This window comes from Gorilla gorilla, chromosome 12 (genome assembly GCF_029281585.2).
Source record: "Gorilla gorilla gorilla isolate KB3781 chromosome 12, NHGRI_mGorGor1-v2.1_pri, whole genome shotgun sequence".
Taxonomy (NCBI): domain Eukaryota; kingdom Metazoa; phylum Chordata; class Mammalia; order Primates; family Hominidae; genus Gorilla; species Gorilla gorilla.
Genome location: NC_073236.2, coordinates 126,989,423 through 127,013,840, shown reverse-complemented (window position 1 = coordinate 127,013,840; position 24,418 = coordinate 126,989,423). Strand labels below are relative to the sequence as shown.

The window sequence follows — 24,418 nt, the reverse complement described above, 5'->3', positions numbered from 1 at the left end:
TCAGAAGTCAAATAGCTCCATACTTTGGGTTTAAAAGTGGAAACATTTCCCAGAAAGCCACTGAATTCCATGGAGAATTTATTTTACGCAGTTTGGGCCTGAAATACGGAAGTGAAAAAGAATGCCATGGAATTCAACACAGACCTTTTATCTGGGGCTTGCCTCTTATACTTGTTGCTATTTATCTCACCTCTTATCAGCAGACATTGAAGATTAGAGAGCAAGAAATTTCTTTTGAAATAATTACCTGATCCCTTTATCTTAAAAGACTTGCAGACTGTGAGGCATTTTTTGCTGAGCAGTAGTTGGTGGCATCATCAGCCTCAACATTACTAAGTGTTACCCTGCTAGCATTCCTAAGACCCACACAGCAGTCTCTATTCCTCTGCTAAAATGTTGGTCATGACAAGAAATTAACTTGAAACTTGAAGCCCTTTGCCTAACAAAGGTTGTGTGGGCCACGGAGTCATTTCGGGGGTGAACCTGAGAGTGAACCTGAAAGTGGATCAAATGTCTCTATGAGTCTCTGGCTGTGAAGAAAACAACCAATTCTTTCTCCAACTGAAAACCAATGTGAGGTTGAAATCAACATCCTCCATATACCCACCAAGTATATACCATTGTCCTCAACTTGGGGAAGTAATGGGCTGGAAAGAATTATTACAGAGTGATCTGAGGTGAATTTTTAAACAACACATGATACCATAAACCCCATCACCAGCCCCCAGCCCCCAGTCCCCTTCACCAAAAAGCCTAACACTGTATCCATGTATATTTTAACATATATCACTGTTTGATTTCTTGGATTCTCCCATGCTCCATGTGCAAAACAACCAAGCCAGAACAAAAGTCCTAACCCCAAAGCCAGGAATGAATGAAACAAAGCAGACATCGTCCTTCTCCTCTTCTTCACCATCTCCTCCTTCTTCCTGTTCCCTCTACTTTAACTATTTATTTTGAAGTAATCATAGAGTCACAGGAAATTGCAAAAGTATTAGTGTGGTCCTGGGTGTAACCTTCACCCAGTTTCTCCTAGTGGCAATAACTTTTACTTACAACAATAGAACCACACCAAAATCAGGAAGCTGGGAAACTGACATTGATATTTATACAATCCATCAATCTTTTTCATGTTTCACCAGTTTTATAAGAACGGATTTTCCTCCATGTGCGCACGTGTGTCTCATTCTAAGCACTTTATCACACATGCAGATTCCTATAACAGAGATACCACAAAAATCTCCTACCTGATATCTCTATATTCACACCCAACACTCCGTCCTCCTGATCCAAACCTCTGACAACCACTCATCAGTTTGCTCTTTCCATAATTTCATCATTTATGAGTCTTACGGAAACGGAATCCTCAAATAAGCAACCTTTTGAGACTGGATAGTTTTCATTAGGCACAATGACACAATGAGAGCCATGCAAGTTGTTGGATGTGTCAATAGTTTATTCCTTTCTAATGCTGACGAGTGTTCTATGGTGTGAATGTACCATAACTCATTCACCCATTTACCCACTGAAGAACGTTTGAGTTGTTTCTGGGTTTTACCTATTACAAATACATTTGCTATGGATATCTATGCACAGGTTATTTTTTGTTTTTTTGTTTCTCTTAGGGGGTAGTATTTTTTCAACAATTTTATTTCTTCTATGTTAACTGGTCTGTTCATATCTTATGTATTTTGGAAGGTCAATTTTGGGGATTTATATTTTCATAGAAAATTATCTGTTGTATATCCATTTTTCCAAATTTATTTTCATAGGGTTGAAATAGATTTGTCTCATAACTTTTCTAAATTTCTGCGTTTATTCTGCAATCTCATTTTATGTACTTGTATTTTTTTTCCTTAATTCAGTTAGCTAATGGCTTTTCACATCTTACTATAATTTAAAAAAATCATGAATTTATTTGTATATTCTACAATTTTTCTATTTTCTTATTTTCTATTTCTATTTTCATTTTTTCCTATGGATTTCTTCAGGTTCATTATTCTAACATCTTGAGTGGAATATTTTTAATATATTTATATTCAGCCACTCTCATTAATTAAAATGTTTTTAAGGTGATGAATCTTCCTCGAGTCATAGTTTAGCTAAATCTATATAAGTCTGATATCCAGTACTGTTATTATTACCATTTCCAAAATACTTTACAATTTCAGATTTAATTTCCTCTTTCACTTAAGAATTGCTTGAGAAAAGTTTTACAAGTCCTAGGTGGTAAGACTTTCCTCCCTTTTCACCAAGTTTGTTATTGTATTGTTGTATCATTATCAGAGAAGTTGCTTTATATAATTTTTACTTATCTACAAGTTTTTATGTAGACATGATTTTTCACTTTTCTGGGACAAGTACCCAGGAGTGTGACTGCTGGGTTATATGGCAAGCTTATATTTAGTTTTTTAAAGGAACTGCCAAACTATTTTCTGTAGTTCCTGTACCATTTTATACTCCCACCAGAGATGCATCCCGCTGCTACGTTCTCATCAGCATTTGGTATTTCAGCTGTTTTAATAACACAGTTAAAAGAAAAAAAAAACTATAAAAGTTACACCTCCATCAACTGCCCAAATGATCTCCTTGGTATTCTTTTGCATTAATCTTTATCTGTATTATTAATCTGAATCTAAATTCTCCCTTAACAACCAAGCCCAGCTGTAGTGATGTCAGCCTTCTTAATCTATTAACAGTAGGACATAAATGGTGGTTATCAGCTCTTCCAATACTTGCTTAAGACAATTGGAAACTATATATTTTGGGGAAAGTTGAAAACTGTGTTTTCTGACATTGATTTCTGGAGTAATCATCTTATAATCCTTACCCCATTCCTCAGGTGGGGAGGTTGAGGCCCACAGTAGCCTGTGTAGGATTGGCTGATGATGGAAAAATAGAAAACTGGGAGGTCAGGTGATGTAATAGGGTTCCACAGGAATCGTGACAAATTTTGAACAACAGGGATCCCATTTACTAAACTACAGATAGGAAGTCATGGTTCCTTTTTCAAGCGATGAAATATTTCAAACATAGAAAAATACATAAAATAATATAACAGGCACCCACTTATGCACAGGGCCACCAGAAGCTCATGTCTGTGCAAAGTAGAGAAAGGCTTTCTGTCTTTCACACCGCAGCAGGGTACATGGCTGGGCAATCCTTGACTGAGCTGGGCCCCCACGAGGGAGCTCAACCTTGACAGCCGTAAGTGGAGGTAACCACCACTGAGTTAAACGGTGGTGAACATGCTGCTGCATGTTTGATTTTAGTGCCCAAACCTAAGAACTATGGCCTAAGCCTGACCACTTGACTCCTAACCTCTTCCTTTGCACAGGTAACCCATCCTCATATTTGCTATGTATCATTCCCATAAATACTACTGGCCCCTGTATTTAAATTATATACAAATAATCTCAAAGTGTAGATTTTTATCATGAAACAACTTGTTTTTTCATTTATTCTACTTATGAAATTTCATTCATATATAGAAAAGTAAAGTAAGGATAATAGGAATAGTTAACTCTTACAGGTTTCTTACTGTATGTTGGGTGCAGTTTTAAGCCCTTTGTACATATTACTGCATCTAATCCCATCTTTGGATGTTTTAACTGATCTGTCTGTTAGATTCTAAGTGTGTATATGTGTGTATGTATGTGCCTTATTTCTCTCTGAGTGCTACTTTTATGTGAGAATGCATGATATTTCATCACTTCTAAAAGATCTTCAGCCATTATCTCTTTAAATATTGCTTCCCCACCACTTCCCCATTCCCCACCATTCTTTTTTTTTTTTTTTTTTGAGACAGAGTCTCACTCTATTGCCCAGGCTGGAGTGCAGTGGCGTGATCTCGGCTCACTGCAACCTCTGCCTCCCGGGTTCAGGCGATTCTCTTGCCTCAGCCTCCTGAGTAGCTGGGATTACAGGCGCGCACCACCACGCCTGGCTAATTTTTGTATTTTAGTAGAGACAGGGTTTCACCATGTTGGCCAGGCTGGTCTTGAATTCCTGACCTCATGATCCGCCCACCTCAGCCTCCCAAAGTTTTGGGATTACAGGCATGAAACACTGCGCCTAGCTTCCCCACCATTCTTTCTTTCTTTTTTTCTTTTTTCCTTTTTAAGATGGAGTATCACTCTGTCTCCCAGGCTGGAGTGCAGTGGCACGATCTTGGCTCACTGCAACCTCCACCTCCCAGGTTCAAGTGATTCTCCTGCCTCAGCTTCCCCAGTAACTGGAATTACAAGCGCACATCACCACACCAGGCTAATTTTTATATTTTTATCAGAGACAAGGTTTCACCATGTTGGCCAGGCTGGTCTCGAGCTCCTGACCTCAGGTGAGCTGCCTGCTTCAGCCTCCCAAAGTGCTATAATTACAGGCATGAGCCACCGTGCCAACCCCCACCATTCTTTCTACTGTATTCTCCTAGTAGATGATGCATTTTGGACCTTCTCATTCCATCCTCCCTCAATGATCTCTTTGTAATGATCTTATTCTTATCATTCCTTGCTTTATTGCATGGTTCCTTATTCTGATAAGTCTAATCTACGTTTCATCTGTCTGATAAGTTTTTAAATTCAAGGATGATCTTTTTTATTCCCATTCTCTCTGTCAAATCTGCCTGTTTTCATGTGTCTCTTATTTCTTTTATTGTGTTGATTTCCTGACTTTGTCTTTAATCATTTGTAATTAAGTTTTTTGTTGTACTGACTAATGTCCTTAGGTTTTAACGATGCTCGTGTTTGCATCTACTATATTGTGCTCAGGATGCATTGTTTCCTCATGCGTTTTGTAATTTTTAATTGTGAGTTCAAAGTAGGAAGGCCTCCCTCTTCCCAGTCCTCTGAGCCCTGTGGGAAAACCTATATAGCCTGTGTTGTTGAGGTACCTCTAAAGCCTTTTATATTTATTTCTGCCTGGTGAATCAGGTGTATAAATTTAGAATCTAAACTCTTGTGAGGTGCCAGTAGAGATCAATGAACTTTCCTGCTAATTTCTTTTTTTTTGAGACAGAGTCTTGCTTAGTCGCCCAGGCTGGAGTGCAGTGGTGCGATCTCGGCTCACTGCAAGCTCTGCCTCCTGGGTTCACACCATTCTCCTGCCTCAGCCTCTTGAGTAGCTGGGAGCTTTCCTGCTAATTTTTAGACAGAAGGGAGATTAATTTTGTGGTTCACTTTCACTGAGGCTGTGATATTGGAGGTACTAGCAGTGGTCTCATGTGCAACTCTTAGCTTATTTGGTCCAAGGTCTCATCTTTAAGGCTTCTATAGGTTCTAACACTCAAGATCCTATGTTTTTGGGTGTAGTAAACCCACTCAACCTCAGCTGCAACATTTGTTTACATGTTTCCAGCTGTTATTTTCAAGCATTTATTAATTCAAAGATATATTTTATCATATCTTTTTAAGCTTTTAGTGGGAAAGATGATTTTTTAATTACCTTAATCTGCCATCTTGTCAACATTGGAATTCTTAAAACAAGTTTAAATGTTTTGTGTATTGCCTTAGTATCCTGAGAAAATGCAGTTAGAAAAAAAGGCAGACATCAAAGATAATTTATATAGGTGACACCCAGGCTAGTAATAGAATTACAACACCCCATTCCTACCTTCCAGGTTTACAAGTAAAGCAGGCAGCCAGTATTTTTTTTTTTTTTTTGGCAGCCAGTATTTTGTAGGATCAATTTGAGTGAGAGAAGTCTCTGTAAAAATAACATATTTGATAGAATTTTTATCTTCAGCAGAATTATAAACAGATACTAGGAGTGTTGGAGATGAGCAAAAAGTCAGTGAAATGCAAAGCAGAATGTTAAAGAAATAAGAGAAATATTAATATCATGGGCAACTTAGGTAAGGGCCATCCAGGCAGAAAAGCCATGAAGCAAGGCCAAGCCAAGAAAAGGTGCTTCTCTCGGCCACATTAGCTAATGAGTCTCACTAATACACAGTATTGTTTTTGCAGAGTTGGTTTTGTGTGAGTAGGTAATCTGCATCCCACCCCATTTTTCTACAGAGCATGGACTCTGTTATTAACGAAGACTTTGCCCATTTTATAAACTTTCAAATAAGAAAAAGCCCGTTTAGTTATTCTTTTTTTTTTTTTTGGGGGGGGGGGGGGACGGAGTTGCCCAGCCTGGAGTGCAATGGTGTGATCTCAGCTCACTGCAGCCTCCACCTCCTGGGTTCAATCGATTCTCCTGCCTCAGCCTCCCAAGTAACTGGGATTACAGGCACCCACCGCTATGCCCGGCTAATTTTTTTTTCTTTCTTCCTTTTGTTTTTTTTGTATTTTTAGTAGAGATGGGGTTTCGCCATGTTGGCCAGGGTGGTCTTGGACTCCTGGTCTCAGGTGATCTACTCTCCTCGACCTCCCAAAGTGCTGGGATTATAGGTGTGAGCCACTGTGCCCAGCCTAGTTATTCTTAAAAATATAAATCTAGACCAGTGGGACCCTGACTAATCAAGATCATCAGTATTCTGCTTTTTAGGGCTGAACACATCAGTTTACAAAATCCACTTACTGAACACTTTTTTTTTTTTGAGACGGAGTCTCGCTCTGTCGCCCAGGCTGGAGTGCAGTGGTGCGATCTCGGCTCACTTCAAGCTCCACCTCCCCGGTTCACGCCACTCTCCTGCCTCAGCCTCCCGAGTAGCTGGGACTACAGGCGCCCGCCACCACGCCCGGCTATTTTTTTTTGTATTTTTAGTACAGACGGAGTTTCACCGTGTTAGCCAGGATGGTCTCGATCTCCTGACCTCGTGATCCGCCCACCTCGGCCTCCCAAAGTGCTGGGATTACAGGCGTGTGCCACTGCGCCCGGCCCTGAACACGTTCTTAAAAAAATTAATAATGGCCGGGCACGGTGGCTTACTCCTGTAATCCCAGCACTTTAGGAGGCTGAGGTGGGCAGATCATGAGGTCAGATTGAGACCATCCTGGCTAACACAATGAAACCCCATCTCTACCAAAAATACAAAAAAATTAGCCAGGCGTGGTGGCGGGCGCCTGTAGTCTCAGCTACTCGGGAGGCTGAGGCAGGAGAATGGCATGAACCCAGGAGGCGGAGCTTGCGGTGAGCCGAGATCACACCACTGCACACCAGCCTGGGCAACAGAGCGAGATTCCATCTCAAAAAAAAAAAAATTAATAATAAAAGTAGTTTTACCTGGGTGTATTAATTTTCTATTGCAGCTGTAACAAACTACTACAAACTCAGTGGCACAAAACCCCACAAATTTATTATCTTACTATGTTGTTGGTCAGAAGAGCAACACAGGTCTCACGTGATAAAATTAAGGTATTAGCAATAGTTTGTTCCTTTCTGGAAGTTCTAGAAAAGAATCTGTTTTCCTGTTCATTTAGGTTGTTGGCAGGTTTTAGTTCCTTGTGGTTACTGGCTCTCAGCTGAAAGTTGTTTCCAATTTCTAGAGGCTTCCCATATGCCTTGGCTTGTGGCCTCCTTCTTTCATCTTCAAAGCCAGCAAGGGCATGATGAATTTCTTTCATACTTCACTTCTCTCATGTCTGTACTTCTGCCACAGCCACTCTCTGGCTGACTCTTCTGCCTTTCTTTTCTGCCTCTAAGGGCCCATGTGACTAGATTGGCCCATCTAGGTAATACAGGATAATCTTCGTATTTTAAGATCTGCAACCTTAATTCAATTTGCGAAGCTCCTTTTGTGATGTAATGTAACATACTTTTAAGGATCCAGGGATTAGTACATGGGCATCATTGGGGGCCATTATTCTGCCTACCATAATGGCACATTTTAGTGAGGAGAAATGTTATAAAGCATACCATCAATTATACTATCAATTTATCAAAAAAAATTGAATCAATTTTTAAACTTTTTTTCCAGTTGTTCACCTAAGATTCACCAATATCCTTATTAGCCACATTTTAAGGGTACATGTTTTATAGAAACTTCTACATATTCATAACCAGGAGGATAAGAAACAAAGAGATTAAAATAACCTGTAATCTAAGAGTGAAACATAAAAACATGATGGGCTAGTCACATTTGCAGCTTAGTACCATGTTCCCTGAGCCAGTATGATTCATCCAATTAAATGAAAGATGGATTATTTTGGATCAACCATTGTTATTCCATGGAATTTTCAGAATTGGATGACAAACGGCAGCTATCTCTTTAACCTTGGCTGCCATTATTGGTATGTGGTCCTGTCCTTGGCATGTCTCAGTGTTCTTTCTCATGGAGGACTCCCATAGAATGACCCAATGAACAGGTGGAAGCCAAGATGAGGGATACAGAGAGGACAGAGGAGAGGGGAGAAGGGAGACAGGAAAGAGAAAGCTAGAACACTAACAAGATTCCTTATGAATCTTTTGAAGCAAATTTCAACCCTGCCTTTCCATGGTATGGTTAAATGGATCTATTTATCTGTGTATTATCTATCATCTATCTCTCTGTCAATCATCTATCATTTATATTAATTTTATTCAGGGTGTATTGTTTGAAGACAAGGGGATCCTGACTAATATGCAGACTATTTGATTGAACCCTTCAGTCTTACAGTTGGAGAGGGAAAGGGATGTGAACATGTTCTGCTCTGATGTTAGAGGCGTCATTCCTGCTGTCCTCCAAAAGTCACTGTGTGCTCCTCTATCTCCTTATCTGTCTGGGAATTTAGTCCCCTTCAATATTTTAATTTTACTTTCTCATGATGGATGAGCTTCCTTTGGGAGGAAAAAAATTACAAAAGTCTGTTTTCCTCCTAGCGTATTTTGTTTTTGAATTTTTGAATGTCAAATTTTTACTTGATTCGGAAATAAAAGACCAGCAAAGTTTATGCACAGTGACAAGCCTATGGCATCAGTTTCATGAACAGAGTGGCACCTATATGTTTTTACTGAGGGAAGAGAAAATCAGGATAAGAAAGAAGGACTTGAGTGAGTCACAGATATGCTTTGCTGTCCTGGGCAAGCTATTTAAATTCCCTAATCTGCAGCCTGCACATAAATTTAGGGAAATACTAATCAAACTTATTTTGCAAAGTTGTCATGGGGGTTGTATACTTTGTATCTAAAGATGCTGAATATTAGAAACTGAATAAATGGAAGTCATTGAAATGTGACATGAACAGAAATGTTTAGGACCCCTTTTGGAGATATATCTCTTTACTAAAGGAGGCATTATGTTAAAATTTTGTCTTGGAAACCAGGTCAAAGAACCTAGCTATAGTCTTTCCCCTACTGCCTGAGATTTCAAACCATATTTATTTTTCAAAAAGAGTGAACGGGAAATACATTGAGAACCCTGAAGGCACATGCTGGCTTATTTCTTTGAAGTACTTAATTTGCAACTCTTCTACAAACTGCTTCTAAACTTCCATATAATAAAGCTTATGAACCCTATATCCAGTAATTAGCTGGTTTGGTTAGGATTGAGGGGTTTTCTGATCTCATCTATATATGATCCAGTCAAAATCTCCAAAGAACATTGAGAATCATCATGACACGTATATTTTAGCTTTCTGTTTTCCACTGAAGCACAAAATTTTTGAAGGCACGACAATTAATAATCAGGTGTATATGATTTGTTGGAAAATAAACAAGAGTTTAGAAAAAATAATCCATTTGTTAGCAGACATTGTAAACCAATAAAAAGAAAACCTGTTTTATTATTATTATTTTTTGATCAGTTACTTTAGATTCAGAATTCCCTGACCATGAGTTATGACTCTGCCTTCGAGGATGAATGCTCAAAGCATTCTATGCTCCTGTCTCAGAGTTTCACAAATGATATCCTTCTCTTGGAAATACATGATACATAAAGTGATAATATATGCATTTAAAAAGTTGTTTTGTTTTCTTTACCCCATCACTTTCCAAATTATGGAAAAAGTTTATGACAAATTTTCATATTTTCCAGAAGTATAGTTTCATTGAATTCGCTTTAGGGAAGTTTAGGCTAGACAGCATGATTTTTACTATGCATATGTTAGACTTAAAAGTAATAGAGTATCATTACCCCAGCTATGTTAGAAATATAAGCCACATAGAGAATAAAATGAGGTTGATTCTAGAAAAAGAACATATTTATTTTGGGATTTAGAAAATAGACTTATAATCAAATAACAAAAATATCATGGGCTCATGACCCTGCATGTATTTTTACAAGATATATCACCTCTCATAGAATAGGATTATGTAGGAAAGCATCATTATGATTTAGTGAAAATCCAGAATTTCAGGCCATCATTAATATAATGTAATGTTATTACTTGTACTTTTTGGAATCACAGTGCAAATAAAAGCAACATTGGGGAAACATTTTTTTTTTTACCTAAGCTAGCAATATGAAAACATAATAACCTGAATGCTGGGGAAACTGTAGCAAAACCTAACACATACATTTCTAGGGGCATTGTTAAGTTTGTTCAACCATGTTGGAAAGCAAGAGCACAGGAGCATCATGGCCAATAGAAATGTATATTAAACTCTATTCATTATATTTAGATATAAAATTCCATTTTAAGAAAATATTCAAAAAATAGTAGGCAGATAATTTCTTGCAATGAGTGGAGGAGAAAAGGCTAGACTTAATTTTTGAAGACCCAGGTTTAAGTCCTGTTTCTTTTACTTGACCCCTGGAAACCTATTTCTTCATTATTTGGCTTGTTTTCCCAGAATATTTACCAAATGGCAAAAAAAAAAAAAAAAAAAAAATTGAAAAATTGAAGTAGCAAAAGTCAGAGGATTAATTAACAAATTATTCTTCAGCTTCTAAGTTACAACACAACTTTGTGTAATCATGAAAATTGTTTTAGAAGTGTTAAGTAGTGAAAGCAGAAGAAAAGTATCTCTTCATGATGATTATAAAAGCCAAACAAAGAAAAGACAAGCATTTTGGAAAAGAAAAATGTGTCATAGCAGCGTTTTTAAAGATTTATGTATTATTAATTTTCTTTAATATCCTTTGTGATGATATTTTTATATGAAAATGCTAAAATAAAAATATGATTTGAGTATGAATTTAACAATATAATTGAATGGGCAAATATTGAGAAGTCTCAATAAATATATGAGTTGTTAAAATCCTGGCTGACATAAGAGTACACACAGAGAGGGCATCTGAACTCTCGTGATTTGAAAGGTTATGAATCTCATGTGCTCTAGTTTTTATAAGTTTATATATTTTTCTATATTTTTATATTTATATTTTAATATATTTTTATAAGCAACATCATAACTTTCTTAATTATCACATTTTTTAATTTAAGAATTTCTGGATTCATTCATTTGACGAACATTAAAGAATTAGAACTTGCTAACTGAATTAGGACATACTAAGTGTCAGATAATAACAGAACAAAAGGAGAAAAAGCCATAGTATCTACCGTAAGGAAGCTCAACTATGTTACTTAATATATATCTTAATTAATATTAATGAGTAAAATGAACCATTTTCTTCCATAGAACGGATCACAGTGACAAATAATATGACAAAGTTCTTATTGGTGTGGTTTGTAACATGAACCATAGACACGGGATGTAGGAATAAGGGCTGAGTTGAAGAAAGGAAACATAGTTCTTTCCTTTGCCTTGTTACTTCTTAGCAGTTTGACCAGGTAACTTCCTTCATTTCTTCATTAATTTTCTCATTCATTCATCCCCAGTTATTATATTTCTCAGATATTGTGGAGTGTGTCTGTCATATGTAAAGCACAATGCTAGGTAGTGAGGGTACATAACTGAGTTAGACAGAGCTCCTGTCTTCAAGAACCTCACCTTCTGTTAAGGAAGGTGGAAAAGTTTAAAGACAAAGTTATAGCAGGGGTATGAAAGTGTGATGCAAACACAGAAACAACTAAGTATCTTCAACTTCCTTAAAATGGTGATATCTACATCCAGATATCATGAGGATAAAAAAGATGATGAAAACAATAGGTCTGTGACACATTCACTGTCTCTGTGCAAATGCAATGAAACCTCTAAAATCTCCAGCAGTAGTTGGAAAGCCCATTCACAACCGGACCCCAACCTATTTGTCCTACCTAGGATCTTTTCAATCTTTGCCCTATTGCTTCGGAAACTTTAAACTATCCACAATTTTTCTAAATATGGTACAATTTCTCACACCTCTGTACCTGGCACTAGTTGCCTTCCCTGCTTGGAAAGATTTTCCTTCTATTTCTAACATGAGCCCTCCTGACTCTCTGGTTCATTCCCTTTCTTATGACTTACTCTTCATGTTGCAGACACAGTGAAAATTACATGGCAAAATCTTCTCAAACTCCCAATGCAGTTAATTACTTCTTTCTTTCAGCACCCCTACTGCTTTTTTCCCTACTTGTAGTAAAAAACTGATCAAAGCCACCTGTCTGTCCTCTTCATCATTAACTCCCTGAGGGTAGAGACTTCACCTTTCCCATTTCCTTACTGCCAGCACCTAGCAACATGTCTTAGTAAATATTGGTTATAAAAATTAATGCAACTATAGAGAACACACTAGCCAATGAAAAAACTAAGTGAATGAATGAGTGATCAAATTAATGAGTCAGTAAATTACTGAATAGTGATTGAGGAAATGAGGAAATGATTGAGTGGCTAATTATGGTATAATTATTTAATTAATGAATATGTTCATTATTTAGTAAGTGAATAAATAAGTGTATGACTTACCTAAAAAGTTCATAGCAGTTTTTCTTTCCAGATCAGAGAAACTCAGGATTTTAATTGACATAAACTTTTTTCCTCCAACAGCTGTGTCTCCGGTCATCATACTGCAAGTAGAGTTTTTGCCAAAGGTATTAAGAATAGCTCACCATTTAACTATTCCAGACAATTTGCAATTTCAGTCTGTGACAAAGCCACAGTTTTAACAATATTTCACAATCCTCGTTTTATGACTGATTTTTTAATGTAAACATCACCCTCTGTGAAATTCTGTTTTGTTTTTTTTTAAATTTTTTTCCAGATATTAGTAACAGAGAAATGACTTATATACTATATGTTGGCTAATAAATTATATTCCTTCACAGTAAGTAAGTTCTAGCTGACTTTGATTTATGAAGACAACATTGACTTAGAAGAAAAATATCTTTGTTAATTTGATAAAATGTATCAAAACTGTTCTGTAGTACTTCATTTGCACTAGCAAAGCTATGAACTTAGCTTGAGACATGGCATGGCATTTGTGTATGGCCACAAGGAGACATTGTATCTTGTCTTTGCAGTACAAAACTGCACACAATCTTGTTTGTGAAAATTGTGCCCAGGAATAATTATTTAGGTTTTTTTGTTTGTTTGTTTTTTGTTTTGTGACAGAGTCTCACTCTCTTGCTCAGACTAGAGTGCAGTGGTGCTATCTTGGCTCACTGCAACCTCTGCCTTTCCTCAACCTCCACCTCCCAGGCTCCAGTGATTCTCCTGCCTCAGCCTCCCAAGTAGCTGAGATTACAGGTGTGCACCACCATGCCTGGCTGATTTTTTTTTTTTTTTTTTTGTATTTTTAGTAGAGACAGGGCTTCACCATGTTGGCCAGGCTGGTCTCAAACTCCTGACCTCAAATAATTCACCCACCTCAGCATCCCAAAATTATGTAGTATTTTGAACATCCTTTCCTGTGCAGCCAGAGGTTTCTAATGATAATTGTTAAATAAACAGATCATTGGGTTAAGATTAAGACTGTCAATACAGGCTTAGTCTGCTAAATTAATAGTGTTTGATAGAATGGGACCCGTGCCTTCTGCAGTGGTTAGCAAATATTGAATTTGTAAAATTCCATCATTACCTTGTTTTTCATGTTACTGAGTAATAAAGTGAGGCCTAAGTGAATATATGGTTTACTAAATTGATTTCAGACATTAGAGAAAATGCAAAATAGTAAAATAAACATTCTTTAACATGAAAAAAAGTGAGCTTAGTCACTCTGTGTCCTTTCAGTGTCCTTCTTAAAGATTTAGCTTTTCTAGACCCTTTTAAAAGAATACAACTTTTAACACTAAAAAGTATGTTCTTTAAAAAAACTTTTGGAAAATAGAAATGAATTACAAACTTTTCCAAAATTTTGGCTGATTTCCTTAGGATTAATTCCCCAAAAAAGAGAATATGTAAGTCTAAATTGTGAATACTTTAAAGTACTTTTTATTGATTTTCAATTGCTGTATAGAAAGAACCTGAATATATACTAAGTACTAAAATGTCTCTTCCTCCTGTAGAAGTACCTTGTCTCTTACGTTTAGTAATGGAAACAAATGTGATGAATTGCTAAAGGCCTTTTTCCATGATGGCACTCTATTCATAGAAGTTTATATGGCATTTCAAAAGCTCTAGTCTAAACAAATATTGACATGATAATTTTGGAATCAACTCTCCCCAAGAAGCAGTCATGTAGAAAAGAATATGGATTTTTTTCTTACCCTCCAGAGTATGGAACTGATCCCCTAAAGAAGACATTCCTGGAATGCTAGACAAACTCAATGTAAGGAACCACATTCTAATGTTTTTGGACTCACCACCTATGCAATGAGCTGACTGCTAGACTTACATCAGGAGTGTTGTGTCTCTGGAAATGTCCAGAGAGAGGTTGGATGACCAATGCTTGGGAAGATTTTTAAAGGTGCTCTAGTTCCAGCTGGGTAATCCAACTAGACATAATGTAAAGTTGCTTCATGCTGGCGCCATGATGTAAACCTCATATCCAGCACATGCAAGCTATTAAATAATTGGAAACTATTACATTTCCAAAGAGACGGTAAACTAAATTTTAATCCATTATTTCAACCTTCTGCTTCATTAATGCCCTTTGAATGAACTACTAAAAGTAACAGAACAGTAGTTTGGGAATTTTCTTTTGTTTTTGTTTTTGATAGCTTGAGTTTATCTGCTTCCTCCTTGGGCCTCTCCCTACTTCATATTGGACATGCCAATGTCTCAAAAGAGACAGAAGGAGAAGAAGAAAACACCTACCTAAATTCAATAATGGATTAGGAATTGGGATGCAAAGGCAAAATGATTTGAGAACTTAAGGAAGTTTTACAGAGACAAGGCAAGGTATCTAAGACATTTTAACAAAGCCATGGCACACTTACTGATCTTGGAATTGGACTCTGCCATCCATCCTGTCCCTTCCCATACCAGCACACCAGTCCCCATTTCTGTTGACTTTTCCCCCTATTCTTCTCCCTTACAATTTGCCCAAGCTGGGAAATGTGGCTCTCATATGACAACATGAAAAATTCTCAAAGGAATGTTGAATATTTACTTTAACGATAAGAACTTGATTAGAAGAAAGAGGCAATTAAGAAATACTGTTCTCTTTGAACAAATTCAAGAAATATTTTGAGACACAAAGGGGCTGAGGCATTTCTGTGTATCCTTATGAGAAAAAATCAATAGAAATCGAGTATGATAGATTTTGAATACACCCCTCAGGACATTGGAAGGTTTATGTGGATATTGCAGCGTATTGGAAATGGACTACGTGTTCTGTGACTAAGTTGGGGAAGTAGGTCAATCCATTAGATATTACAATTACATGATGCAATAGGAAAAGCACAGCTGTTGAATTTTAGCTGCTATAATCCCAGCTAGGACTCGACAACCTGCAGTTGTTCTACAATTACGATAATCTTTCAGGTGGACTTCATAAATGAACTGAAGAAATTCTTTTGAAAATAACTTTTAAAAGGGAGAACATTTCCCCCGCACACATTTTCTAGTCTGCTTGGCCGTCCCCTCTGGGCTCAGTAAAAGAAACTCATGCAGTGCAAGTATGTTTAGCAATTGGGCCTGTTCCCAGGTTGTGAGACGTTTAGCAAAAATCCAGAGTTATTATTAGATCTAAATGGAGGCTTTTGTCAAAAGGCCTCTTGAATTGTTAGGAAATCAGAGTGCAAATTGATAATGACACACAACACGTCTCTGCCCTGGCAGCTCCCCGAAGGCTGCTGAGATACCCCAGAAAGAAGTTCCATAGCCTCGCGCCAACAGCATGTTGCCCAATACTTGTCCTTCTCCTAAGTCAGCCTGACAACTGCATTCTTCTCTTTTTCATAAGAGGCAAAACGAGATGGATTAAAGAGGATGTTTGAACTGAGACTATTAATTTCCTTGCAGTGTGTTTTCAAGTCAGATTCCTTTAGAAGAATCTTTTGTGGTTTCATAAAATTACAACTTTGGCTATTCAGCTGCCTTTTCCAAAGCACAAATTTGGCTTCTAAAGAAAATGTACTGCATATGAAGAAAGGAAAGGAATGAGTATGTGGTTATCTTAAATATACTCATTTTATATAATAGCTCCTTTATGCAAAGAAACAATTACAGTATTAACTACTTATTAATTTAAAAATCATAAAACATAGTCTTCCTAAAACGTATACATTTTCTTTGATATATATTTTTTAATTAATAAAAAAAGTTTTTCCTTTAGCAATATTTAAATGCTTAAATATGCTTTTTTTCTGTCAGGTTTAAAGATATAAATTTCTCTTCTTTTTCTAAGGCTATTACAATATTTTTAATGTTTCAGGGATTAGGTGAGAGACCACTTCCTGAGCAAAGTGCATGTGTGTGATATCTTCAGGGAAATTGGAGAATGAATTGCTCCACCTCCTTGTCTTAATACTCCTGGCCCCATTAGCTTTCTTTGGATGTGCCCTATGGCCATGCACGTGGGAACAGGGCTCACTAAATGACAAAGTAATTTCAGATTCTTTGTTGGTCCCACTTCTGTGGTCCAAGCACAGTACCTCCCACATGGCAGGAAGTCTATTTTATGTAATGAACCATTAAACATAATCCCTGGAAAAGGGGAGATCCTTACTTTTCACTGCTCTGCAGGTTTGACCAACTTTTAGTTAGTTTGAACTGATAGAAAACTGAACCCAATTTACTTGCCAATGAAGAAAGACAACTTGGATATGTGGAGTCACATCAAACGTTTGGGGATGAACTTCGGACACATAAGGACACAGTGAGAGTTTAAAGGGTGCTTACTAGCTGTCCACAAACTTCAGCTGTAGTTCCAGTGCTACGTGTGGTTGATCCATCACTTTCCTCCATTGGGCTTTTTCTGCTCTTACTGAGATCAATGGTTCTCAAACATCACTATGCATCAGAACCACCACTGGAGATTTTTAAAACACCTATTCCCTGGTTCCACCTCAGACTAATTAATTCAGAATATCCAATGTGTGTGGCCCGTCTGTGTATTTAATTTTAATTTAATTTTATTTTAAGTGCCAGGGTACCTGTGCAGGATGTAGAGGTTTGTTACATAGGTATATGTGTGCCATGATGGTTTATTTCACCTATCAACCCATCACCTAGGTATTAAGCCCTGCATACATTAGCTAATTTTTCTGATATTGTTCTCTCACGCCGCCTTCCACTGACAGATCCCAGTGTGTGTTGTCCCCTCCCTGTGTCCATGTGTTCTCATTGTTCGGCTTCCTTTTATAAGTGAGCACATGTGGTTTTTGGTTTTCTGTTCCTGCATTAGTTTGCAGAGGATAATGGCTTCCAGCTTCATTCATGTCCCTGCAAAGGACATAATCTCTTTCCTTTTTATGACTGCATAGTATTCTATGGTGTGTATGTACCACATTTTCTTTATCTAGTCTATCATTGATGGGCATTTGAGTGGGTTGATTCCATGTTTTTGCTATTGCGAATAGTTCAGCTGTGTATTTTTAAAAAGTTCTCCAGGTGATTCCAAAGTGAAGTTGGAAGTAAACCTGAAGATCATCCTCAACCATCTGATGTGACTCCAGATATCCAAGTTGTTTTTCTTCATTGGTAACTAAATTGGATTCAGTTTTCTATCAGTTCAAACTAATTAAAAGGTTTGGCTCACACACACAATTGTCTTCACCTGGTATGCTACCAACTCAGGGCCATACCAAACTGCTCCAGACTTTAATGTGATATGATTGACCTGGGGTCTTGTAAAAATGAAGCTTCTGACTCATTAGGTCTGTTCTTTCTGCCGTGATACTGAGCAACAGACCTGTGTGGCTATAGCCACTCAAGGTGGATGTCCTACCTCAGCTTGGCACTAAATCTCTCCTTGTGTCTTAAGGACAGGTTGGGACATGAGAGCTCTTGAAGGCTCAAGACTCCCAGAATAAAGCAGCATCGGTGGGCCATCTTCGGGAATGGTAATGGACGGGAAAGAAGGGCACCCACTCACTTGATTTCTGTGCTCCTTATATTTTTGATGTTTATCGAAGCTGACGTTGCTTCCCAAAGGCCAAGGAAGGAAAGACAAAACAGATCATTTTCATCTGCCTCATGTTCCCTTAGCTATTTCCCAGGCTGACTGAGAACAATTTGCATCCTGTCCAGGCCTCATAATTTCTGGTTGTTAAAGAAAGACACATGGATATTGCCAAAGCGTCGGGAGACCTTTACTCAGTGTAGTGTGACTTGAAGGATGTGGGAAATGTGGGAGGGTGGATTACTTTGATTTTTCTTCCTGTGGTCCACACTGGAAGTTTCCTATGAAAGAGGGAGAGACATTGAGCTTGCATTCTCTTTCAATTTAATTTTGGATTCAAAGCACGTGTGTGTATTAAATACAGTGACTATGAGGTATCCTCTGTGTGTCAGATTCTTGGTTAGATGCTGGGGACAGTGATTTAAGGAGTCATAGATTTTGTCTTTAAGGGGCTCCTAATTGTGGGTAGGGAAAGCCACACAGCTAAGTGTTATCCTGAAGAATAAGGTGCCATAAGAACACAGAAAAAAGGCAATTAACTCTTTTGCTTATATGGTAAAAAAGATAACAGGGGCAGTATGTCAGGGAAACTTTAAAAAATAAAGAATTCCTCAAAATAGAAACAGGAGAAAAGCTTTCTAAGTAGGAATATAGCATGCCTCAAGTCAAGGAAGCAAAACACTATTTTAAGCTTTATTATAGCACTAGAATTAAATTTAGTTATATCTAATCTTAAATATAAACATTTTTTTCACTCATACAGATTTTCTAATCTTTAGGGCACCACCTAATTTATACTCACTAATAATCTGAGTGATGGCATGGTATTCCAGAAAGGCCAAGGCAAAATTGGAAAAGAAAATGAACCCCTAAAACATGAAGGTAAATTTTAGTTCAACTTGAATCAAATGTAGCAAAGATGAGGAAGACAGTACCTGTAATACAGGTGAGATTTATTTTGTGACTTACTTGAGGCTGGGCATGAGGTTTGGCTCACATACAGAATTATTTTCCCCTGGGAGTACTACCAGTTTAGGACCATATCAAACAAATGCTTGGCGGGGTTCTTGTGGACTGTGTGGGCAATGGAAACATGGGTTTATAAATTCTAAGAGGAGATATTTGCCTGCCTCCACCTAGAGTCAAAGTTGATACAGTTCAGTGTCCTTCTATGTTCCCTTAGAGTTTGTTGGTTTTTTTCTTCAATTTTATCCATTCCCTGAGGACACTGCTCTTTTGGAGTCTTGACTTTATATAGAGGTCCGTGGTGATTTAACCTTTACACGTATGGTATTAACTGATATACCAGGGCAGTAGTTGTCTCCAGTGGTTTGTTTCTGTTTCTCATTATTTTTGGCCTCTTGCAATATCCTTTATTATTTTGAGACACGCACGCACACACACACACACCCACACAGGCACATACACTCTTTCAAAATATTCTATATATTCTTTCAAAACAGTTTATTCAGCCTTTTAGTTAATGTCTTAGTTTATGTTACTATCTAACAAACGACCCCCAAAATTTGGTAGCTTAAATTAACAGCAATGGTAGATTATGGAGATGATCTTGTCTTGTACAAGTGACTTTTACTGATTTTTAAATGTCTAGATTATTATATTGACAAAAATAAGATTTAAACAATTTAGTATGAACAGAGGCATGATGGATGTCCATCAATGAATTGCACTTGTGCTTAACAAGAACTTAATGGTTCCTGAATCCCTCCTGGCTCACTGCTGATCAGTGGGCCCACCTGGTGCACAGATGGGATGTGGAGGAAAAGGTAGGGTTTAGTCAAAAATAGAGAAGTGCTTAAGGTAGAGAGCAAAATGCTGGCCTTGGCTTCATTAGCATAAGTAATCTGGCAACTAAGTGTGTAATGAATTCAAAATCTGGAGATAATATTGGAGGGGGGTGGCATGGTCCAAACTGAAACAGAACTGGATTGTGGAGAGTGCATGAAGGAAGTAAGACAGGCCAGCATTCAGTGCTAGTTGGAAATAAGTTTGAGTCTTGCCTTAGCAAATAGCCAGCTCCATGATCTCAAATAAATCACGTTTTAAAAAAGATTTTCAAAGATGAAGGGCAGAATTAAAAAAAAAAGGAAGAAGAAAGTCACAACTGGACACACCCTTGTAGAAATTAGAAATTAGATAGAAATTTTCAACACTGGAATAAAAGAAGATTTTAAAAGCACCATAGGAATGAAAAGTAACAGGCACTGGATTTCTCGTTAGCAATACGAGATGCAAGAACACGGTACAGGGCCAGGTGCGGTGGCTCATGCCTGTGATCCTAGCACTTTGGGAAGCTGAGGCGGGAGGAACTATCTTGAGTTCAGAAGTTTGAGACCAGCCTGGCCAACAGGGTGAAACCCCAACTCTACTAAAAATACAAAAATTAGCCGGGCATGGTGGTGCATGCCTGTAGTCCCAGCTACTCAGGAGGTTGAGACAGGAAAATCGCTTGAACCCGGGAGGCAGAGGTTGCAGTGAGCTGAGATCGTACCACTGCACTCCAGCCTGGGCAACAGGCAAGACTCTATCTCAAAAAAAAAAAAAAAAAAAAAAGAACACAATAGAGCAATAGCTTAATAAATTCAGAGGATAGTTTTTCAACAGAGAACACTATAGCTCAAAAGTGGTGGAAAGTTTTGGCTTCCTACCCACCAACCATTTCTTCTCTGCCTATTGGTAAGCACATTTCCAGTTTATAAGGCATTTCATGAGAGAAATATGCTAAGGAGGGAGCCTTCCACAGTCCTGGAGGATGAATCATTATTAGTCTAAATCAATCATGACAAAATCTCTTCTCTTTTATATTGATTATTTGAAGTTTGGGATTATAATGCAATTCTAGCCAAGACATCTTCAGGGGCTTCTGGAAAACATTTCTGTTTTCCTGATAAAGAAGATAGAGCTATTCAAGAAGGTCTTTTTTTCTCCTTACAGCTCTTCGTCCTGACTCAAACTCAGTTCTTTGAGGATATTATGTTTGGATCTGTGTCATCCAACTTATGACCAGGAGGTCATAAGCCAACATACTGTGGATGGCTAAGTAGAATAATGGAAAGAGCCTGGGTCATTGATAACATTGTTTAGCTACTGAACCAAGCCTGGTACCACCTACCTCCAGATTTCCTGTTATTTGAGATAATTAAGAATCTTTATTACCTAAGCCATTTTGGGGTATGGAATGCATCATAAATGATACGTGGACCAAATTATGTATCAGGCATAAAAATATTTTTCTTTTCAGGTAAGGAAGAGGTCAACCATTTTTTTATTATTCATTTCTTTGTAGGGCTTTACCTGAGGATTATTTCAGTAAAGTAAGGAGGCAACCAGGAAAGGAAACAGAATCTGCCCAGAAGGAGCATAAGGGGCTGTGCTGGGATGATCGCATATAGCCCGAAAGCAACAAACCAGATGGCAAAAGAGGAGAAAGGATGCAAAGTACAGATCAGGGAGAAAGGTAGAGAGGGAGGTTTTCAGGAAAAAAAAAAAATGTGGTGGACGTAACGGATAGAAAGTATGATCAAGAGTTTGGATGACAGTAAACATATCCTAATATGTTACGGGGAAATAATGCTGGAAGCAAAAAGGCAAGTAAAAACCTTGCATATGTTAGTAATGAGTGGCAGGAAGGTAGGGGATAAATAAGAAAGGCCTGGTACAAACATGAAGTAGATTATATTGTTGCATGCTAAGTAAGGTGAATTAAAGAAACAAAAACCACTTAATCTTACCAAGTAGGAATATTCACTTTTGGGGATTCTGTACATCTTGGAATTGGATCTATCTATGCTTAACAATGAATAATATTTATATAATTTTAAAAATTAAATATAAATAAATCTAGTATAATCACGTAAGTGTAAATGTGTAGAGTTAATCTTTGGACAAAAACCAGAAGTTTTGGTTGTGGTTATATGACCATATATAAAAATCACCACTAATGGAAAAGGATAGCTGATATAAAGAAGGAATTTACAGTTGGGTAAGAAAATTCAGCAATGTAAAGGGACCAGTTTACTTAATTCACAATCTGGTAATAATAGTTAAATATTGATCAGAATTGGTGAAATAAGAAAATGTTTAAATATAAAATAATATAAATATAAAAATGTATAAATATAAAATAATATAACTATAAAAATCATACATATAACTAAAAATAATAATATAATATTAAATATTTTGAGATTCGACGAGGGAGAAAAGTGTAAATGAGTGAAATCCATATTTCACATTGAGATAGTTTACATAATCTCCTCGTCTTCCTATTTGCCTGCAAATCCCACCTCAGACTGTCACCTGCTCTATGAAACATTTCCAGCCACCTGATATTCTCATCAGGTTACAATAGATAATAACTGCATGCTCCTCCGTACAATTCTTTTCTTTTTTCTTTTTTTTTTTGAAACGGAGTCTCGCTCTGTCGCCCAGGCTAGAGTGCAGTGGCGTGATCTCGGCTCACTGCAAGCTCCGCCTCCCGGGTTCACGCCATTCTCCTGCCTCAGCCGCCCGAGTAGCTGGGACTACAGGTGCCCGCCACCACGCCTGGCTAATATTTTTTGTATTTTTAGTAGAGACGGGGTTTCACTGTGTTAACCAGGATGGTCTCGATCTCCTGACCTCGTGATCCGCCCGCCTCGGCCTCCCAAAGTGCTGGGATTACAGGCGTGAGCCACCGCGCCCGGCCACAATTCTGTCACACATCCATCCAGCCAGCAACACATTTTGGGGGTCGTATTAGGCTGTTCTTACATTGCTATAAAGAAATACTTGAGACTGGGTAATTTATAAAGACGACAGATTTGATTGGCTCACGATTGTTCAGGCCTTACCAGAAGCATGGTGGAGCATCCGCTTGGCTTCTGAGGTGGCCTCAGGAAGCTTTCAATCATGGCGGAAAGTGAAGGGGGAGCTACCCCTTTGTATGGCAAAAACAGGGGCAAGCGAGAGACAGAAAGCGGAGGGGATGTGCCTTTTTAAAATGAGCAGATCTCTGGAGAACTCACACAGGAAGCTAGCACCAACTCATGAGCAATCCGCCCCCGTGATCCAAACACCTCCCACCAGGCCCCACCTCCAGCTTTGAGGATTACTATTCAACATGAGATTTGGACAGGGACAAATATCCAATCTTTATCAAGGGTCTTGAGGGTTTATTCTGTCCTAGGCTCTGTTTTAAATGCTAAATAGAAACTGTAAAAAAAGCAAGCCATACCTGAGTGCTCTTCACATGGGCTCCGGCCGCACAGGAGCCCAAGGCGGGTCGGGGGGAGGCTCAGGCATGGCGGGCTGCAGGTCCCCAGCCCTGCCCCGTGGGAAGGCAGCTAAGGCCCGGCGAGAAATTGAGCACAGCGGCTGCTGGCCCAGGTGCTAAGCCCCTCACTGCCCGGCGCCGGTAGGGCCGGTCGGCCGCTCCGAGTGCTGGGTCCGCCGAGCCCACGCCCACCCGGAACTCGCGCTGGCCCGCAGGCACTGCGAGCAGCCCCGGTTCCCGCCCGCGCCTCTCCCTCCAGACCTCCCCGCAAGCTGAGGGAGCCGGCTCCGGCCTTGGCCAGCCCAGAAAGGGGCTCCCACGGTGCAGCGGCGGGCTGAAGGGCTCCTCAAGTGCCGCCAAAGTGGGAGCCCAGGCTGAGGCGCGGAGAGCGAGCGAGGGCTGTGAGGACTGCCAGCACGCTGTCACCTCTAAATAGTACGGAGTTTGTCTTAGAAGAGAACAGAGCAGCCACTCACGGAGCAAACCTCAATGAGATTTGTTTGCGAATAGATCAGGGGTGAGCAAACTGCAGCCTGTGGGCCAAGTCCAGCCTCCTACCTGCTTTTATAAATACACTTTGACTAGAACACAGCCACACTCCTTTGTTTGCTTATTATCTATGGCTGCTTTCATACTATCATGGCAGAGAAGTTGCACCAGAGATCGTGTGGGCTGCAAAGCCTAAAATATGTATTATTTTGCCATTTATAAAAAAATAGTTGTTGGGTCCTGGAATAGATCAATCTATAAACAATGCAGAGGACTGTTCCTGCTTTTGTGCTTGCACGTTCTGTACTAAGATCATCTGTATTCTTATTTCTCTCTCCCATTATTAGACTGTGAGCTCCTTTAGGACAGGGACAAACCATATTCAGTTCATTTTGGTTTTTCTAACTCCTCATACAATATTGCTACAATGATCCATGGGTTAATTAAGTCCATTTTGCTCATTCAGC

At 38.6% G+C, this 24,418-nt stretch overlaps 1 long non-coding RNA gene across 3 annotated transcripts in view; it reads right to left on the bottom strand.

The window, feature by feature from the left end:
* The window catches only part of LOC109025663 (uncharacterized), a 226,554-nt gene that overhangs the window by 123,229 nt on the left and 78,907 nt on the right, over positions 1-24,418 (bottom strand). For 2 of the 3 annotated variants that reach the window (XR_008677185.2, XR_008677184.2), the window contains exons 1-2: positions 23,424-23,932; positions 12,649-12,749 (exon numbers count right to left, since the gene is read on the bottom strand). This is a non-coding gene — a long non-coding RNA (uncharacterized lncRNA). Of the gene's footprint in view, positions 1-12,648; positions 12,750-23,423; positions 23,933-24,418 lie in introns of those variants that run through there. The other variant, XR_008677186.2, reaches the window with a different exon arrangement.